At 38.0% G+C, this 6,021-nt stretch overlaps 1 long non-coding RNA gene across 1 annotated transcript; it reads right to left on the minus strand.

The window, feature by feature from the left end:
• Positions 1-1,227: 1,227 nt before the first annotated feature.
• Positions 1,228-5,649, minus strand: LOC120317608. Its single transcript, XR_005559278.1, has 3 exons — positions 5,581-5,649; positions 1,847-1,986; positions 1,228-1,759 (listed from the first exon to the last, which is right to left on the minus strand). It is a non-coding gene; the product is annotated as an uncharacterized LOC120317608 (long non-coding RNA).
• Positions 5,650-6,021: the final 372 nt, after the last annotated feature.

Genomic DNA, 6,021 nt, shown 5'->3' on the forward strand with positions numbered 1-6,021 from the left:
CAACTCATAGTAGCATGAAGACATTCCTGGCCACAACTGCTACCTGCTCTTTGAGCAGGAGTTGTGAGTCTAGGAGAAACCCCATATTACAGACTGGTTGGTCTGGGGCAGTGCAACTCCATCCACCAAAGATGGTAATTCTCCATAAAACTAAAAAGCCCCTAACTCAAAGTCACTACATCTAAAGTACATATACAGATACACAGATACACACACACACAAGCAGAATTAGGGTCCTATGCGTGGATCTACTAATCTACTTTTAGTGATCATTCCTTGTGTATAATACTAAAAGATAATATTACATCAAATATTAGCATCAGTTCTAAAAAAAGTAAAGTAAAAAGTAAGTTTAATCCAACTTTGCTTTAACTGCTGAAGTTATCATGCTTATGTGTTTCAGACTTCACTGGGACTTTCCACTCCAGAGTATACACCTATTTAGTAAATTATTTTGAAAAGTTAGTTTCTAAGTTGTCTTGGGGAACTTTCTCCTTTTGGAAGGCAAAAGTCAATTTTTAAAAAAAGTATACAAATGAAATTAAAACAATTACCGAACATGTGTGGAACTATTTCAGCTCAGGATAAAAGATTATGATGTTAAGAAGTAGCAAGTCATTTTCATGTGAAATGTTTTGTTATTAGAAATCTCTCTTTCATCCTATATGTGAATCTCTCTGTGCAATCATGTATCTCTGTTCTCATTAGATGAAATGTCTCCTTGGGTTTCCGCCACCAACTTTCAGCCAGTCTGCCTACCTGCTAAGTTGCAGTAGACCAAAATATTTCCAGAAACATGTTTTCCTACACATCATTTAATCCCTAATATGATACTATTAAGAATTTTGATCTAACATCAGGCTAGAAATCAGGAGAATGTAAATTCAGATCCTGTCCATAGTCTGCCTTAGACATGAAATCCGTCTGGGTGACTTTGAGCCAGTCACTGTCTTTCATCTCAAGTCACCTCATAGGGTTGTTGAGGGGAAAACGGGAGGAGGAAGGTATGTTGGATACATTTGCTGCCTTGAGTTATTTGTAAAAATAATAAAAATGGGATAAAATATCTTTAGGCACACTGATTGAAATTAAATATGTTTTTTTAAAAAAAATCAAGGAAACTACAGTTATAACAAATCATACAAATGGCTCTATAAGTTGAAACAGAATTTGCTTTGTTTTCTTTTTGCATTCTGTCTTGTGGAAGGTTGTAATGCTTTAAAAAGAAAAACTGAAATGAAGCATATACAGAGGTAAAACTTTTAGAAAAAGTTTTTAAACATGGCCCATTAAAGCTGTTTTAAATATCTTCCTTTGGTCTATAGTTGCACCTCAAATTGCAACTAAGATTATCATATTTACATATTTTCATCCTGATTCCTTTCACAACACACAACTGGTTCTCCAGTCTATTATCCAGAGCAATTTATCTCTATATTTCACTTATTTTGCATTTGTTGTTCTGTTATCTTTTTTGATGACTCTAGTGTCTATCTACTATACATTTATATTTGTACCAGTCTTGTAACAGCTAATGGATTTACAGTTGTTTCTGATGAGAGCAGATGGAAGGCTATAGGTTCTGTTTTACTACAGCTTCTCTTATCCTTTGTCCTTGGGCAGATGGCACAAGATCAACCATTAGGAAATCCATGTTTGGATGTGCATTACACAACAGTAGACAGCTGTCCAATCTTTATTTTAAAAATCTGCATTGCTGCACAGCTCATCAATCATAAATGCAGGCTAAAACATCAACCTGGAACAACAGCACAAATGGAAAGGTTGTTAAAAACAGAAATTTGTTGGGTTCCACAAAGAAGGGGAAAGTAAAAAGTGTACTCACTGGATCTCATTGGCCCCGTAAAGCAGCTACAAATTTCTGCACAATTCTTGCAGAACATCTCATGACGTTAGCAAACTTAAAAATCTCCTCCTGTTTTTTCCACAATTAGTCCAAAAGATGACTTGTGACATGTATAAATTCTGTAAACATGAGTGGTAAAATACATGTGAAATGTTCCATTTTTGCCTCATTTTCCTGCAGATAGAATATGTTCTATTGTGACACACAGCAGCCATCAATCATTAAATGCCAAACGGAACTCCAGTGTAGATTCTGACTTAAGACTTCGTGAAAAACAGACTCACCACATCCAATTTTAACTTCATTCAGCATGCAAAGAAGTGACAAAGAAATCTCTATAGAGTTGGCAAGAATCATTCATGAATTTTTAATACTGTCAAACTCCTCATTTTGAGTCGCAAATTAAGTAATGAAATAAGGAGCAGCATGTGGCCTGGCTACTGCCGTAAAAAGGAGCTGGTAGGTAAGCCTGGGGTGCTCAGGCTTCAATGAAGAGTGTTGAGATGCTATTCAGCTCTGCTCGTGCTGTGTTTCTGTTCTTTCTTGCCACAAGAGGTGAGGCAGATGGGTGAACCACACTCTGCAAAGAACTGCTGCTTTCCTATCTTTGCACACAACTTTGGCTCATGGGTCTTTTACCATGAGTAGAGTTGGAGAAAGACTTCTTTCTAAGTTTGGCTGGATTCTTTGAGTTCTGAGTTGGGAGAATGATTGTAATTTTCAGGTTTTTTCCGAAGGAGAGGCTGAAGCAAAGCACATTGTTTGGGAGAAAGAAGCACTTTCTGTACCGAAGGTAGAGTGGGTCAGAGAGGTGCACAAATTGCAGGCAATTTGTCTGAAAGCACCACGGTACTTTGCTCCACCTCAGTAAAAAAAAAAAAAAAAACTGAGTGGGTCTACTTTTCAGACTAACAGCCTATTTGCTTATATACTACAGTGGTGGGACTTTCTGTGAACGTGGTACCTCTTCACAGAATTGCTCAGAAAGGACACTTTGCTCAGCTATCCAATGAAACAAAAGTCCTTTTCAACTATATGGACAGCTATAATGATGACATAACTCTTCTTTTCCCCCATAAAACAACCCTCAAACTTGCTTGTTCCAGTATTCCTGTTCTTTAAACTGTGTTGCCTTTTTGGCTCTTAATTCTTACACAGAGTCCCTAAAGGAAAAACATACAAATAGCCTTTTACTTACGACCACAGATGCTACCAGAATTTCCATTGCTAAATAAGTCAGTTGTTAAATGAGTTGAACTCATTTTTTTTTTTTTTTGCCAAGATTGTTAAGCAAATCACTGAAATTTTTAAACAAACCCAGCTTCCACCATTGATTTTGCTTGTTGGAAACTGGCTGGGAAGATTGCAAATGGAAATCACATGACTCCAGGACATTTCAACCATTGTAAAGATGTGTCAATTGTCAAACACCTGAATTTTGATCTCATGATCATGGAGATGCTGCAATGGTTTTAAATGCAAGGACCGTGGTAAGTCACTTTTTACAGTGCTATTGTAACTTTGAGAGGTCACTAGCTGAATTATTGTAAATAAAGGTCTGCCTGTAAAACATCAGACATGATAGATCAAGTCAGCAGCAGAAGCCACAGTGGTTTAATCTCAACAAGGCTGGTTCCATTTCTCTTTAACAATTGCTCCACTATTTTGCCTTGAGTAGATTTCAAGTTAACTGTCCACAACTCTGCACTTTTTTTAAAGAAGTGATTTTGTCCTGAGAAAACAGAAGAGCTCACATTCAAGATCCTCAGTTTTGATGTCAGACCTATGAAAGAGTAGAAAGTCTTAGGTGGGACAATCTAATTTGATTTGGGAAGTGAATGGGAATCTCAGTCTGTACATACATTAAAAAGGGAGCAATTTCTAAAGGATAGGATTTTTTTAATAAGAATCTGATGAGAACAATTGATGACTTTTTAACTATCAGTTTGTCTGAATGATTTTCCCCAAAAGAAACATATTTGCAATCATTGGGATTTGGGGATTTTGAAGTTCAGTAACATGGGGTGTCTCAGAGCAAAGACATAAGCTACTCACACACAATTTAAATTTGTGAATGTTAGTCTTTAATTCCTCAGGTCTCTCTCTCTCTCTCTCTCTCTCTCTCTCTGTGTGTGTGTGTGTGTGTGTGTGTGTGTGTGTGTGTGTGTGTGTGTGTGTTTTGTTGGAAGGTAAATTCAACTGCAGGGATACAGCTCTATGCCATACTGTGTATTGTATCTGTTTGCCCTGTGTATATGTTTATACCCATATAAAAGGATATATGTTCTGGAATATCCATCCATGAGAAAAGTGGAAGGATAGCAGCAGGGAATCATCCAATGGAAGGTCATGCTGGCCTGCCATTGAGACTGAATGCAAGTTGTTGCCAAAATATTTCTTTCCAGTCAAGCTGGCATGAACACAGGACTGGAGCATGTTAAATGGGCAGTGCAGGTGTTCCCAGGGTGTCTTTTCTTTTGATACTGGGAAAGTAAAGCAAGATGCTCATGCAATCATTTTCCCCTATCTTAATTATTATTATTATTCTGAGAATGAACAAGGCCCCTTCCTTTAAATGTTGTCATCTAATGAGATCTAGGAAGCAACCCTGCCCTGTAGAATAACCTTCCCCTGGGAACCCAGCAAGCATTTCACTCACTTTTAGCCTTCTAGAAAGCTGTATCAGGGGTTCTCAACCTTGGCAACTTTAAAATTTGTGGACTTCAACTCCCAGCTGGCTGAGGAATTCTGGGAGTTGAAGTCCACAAGTCTTAAAGTTGCCAAGGTTGAGAACCCCTGCGAGGGTTGGTTTCCACCCCATGCACACACACACAATGTAGAGATAGGTGAAGTTGGAACCTGAGGATTGTATGATTTGATGAAGCAGAGATTTCTAGTTTTTGATTTTTTTATTATTATTATTGTTCTTGCGATTTACCTAGAGTTGTCTATCACAAGATAGGCAACCATGTAGGTCAAAAACATACATACATGCATGCATACATACATACACACATACATGTTCTCACCATTCTGAATTGTACAAGGAACAGGGCAGGATCGTATCCCCATCTTATCCCAGGGATCATTTGGAGAGGCAATGTTTTCTTGTTTGATTTCAAAGAATTTCAAAGGTCTTTTCAAACTTCAATGAATTGTTATGATATATTATTTGGAGAAAAGCACTTGGAGACTTCTTGGATATTTGTACCCATTGCCATCCCTTAAAACACTTCTCTCCAAATTGACATGGTCCAACTCGACCCACTTTTGAAGAGTTTCCTTGATAAGCTATACAAACTTAAGCTCCTGGAAATTGCATGTCTCTGGTGTAGTCCAAAAGTCCTTGTCCAACTAATGCCTTTCAGTGTCCATTCTCTGTTGATATGCCGGATTTGCCTGCCCCACCTGAAGGAAACTCCTTGCTATAATTTGCTTCAAAAATCATAACAATCAAAACCAATAGGACCTGAATGCTTGTGTAGTTTTTTTTTCTCTAGTCTTTAAATTAAAAAAAGAAAATCTTGAATGAGAACTGTATTTATTGGCTTCTTGAAAAAGAGGAAGAAACCACTAGTTGAGGTCAAAATGCCAGAGACAAATTACTCCGCTACATGTTATGTTTAACTTCCCTGTCACAGTCAACAATTAGTACACTCACAAAACATTAAAACTTGAAATAGGCAAAAAAAATCTATACTTCTACTACTCACTATATTTCTCTAGGAAAATTCAGGGCCTTTTTTCTGTCAGCCAGTAGGCCTATTTCCAATTTGAAGAACAAGTTTCTCACTAACACAACATGGTTGCCATAGTAATCATTCCTCACATGATCACCATTTACCAAAAGGCCAACTGGGGAAGCTGTTCCTCACCTTCTCATTTGCCTGACAGAAACTTCCCTCCCACTTCAGCTTCCTTTTATGAGCAACTGGGCATTTCTTCCAACCTAAGCAATCAGCACTCATCATTTTATTTTTAAAATAGCTGTGAGGGGGTCAAGACACTACTGGAAATAGATGTGCTTGATAATGATACTCTACAGCAGGGGTGTCAAACTGCCGGCCCATGGGCTGAATGTGTCATCCAGAAGCTGCACCCACCCCATTGCCGGCAATGGCAAAACTGTCCCGATATGTTGTGCGACATGATGT

This window comes from Crotalus tigris, unplaced genomic scaffold (genome assembly GCF_016545835.1).
Source record: "Crotalus tigris isolate CLP2741 ecotype Arizona unplaced genomic scaffold, ASM1654583v1 scf7180000019740.931981, whole genome shotgun sequence".
In the NCBI taxonomy this organism is placed as follows: Eukaryota; Metazoa; Chordata; class Lepidosauria; order Squamata; family Viperidae; genus Crotalus; species Crotalus tigris.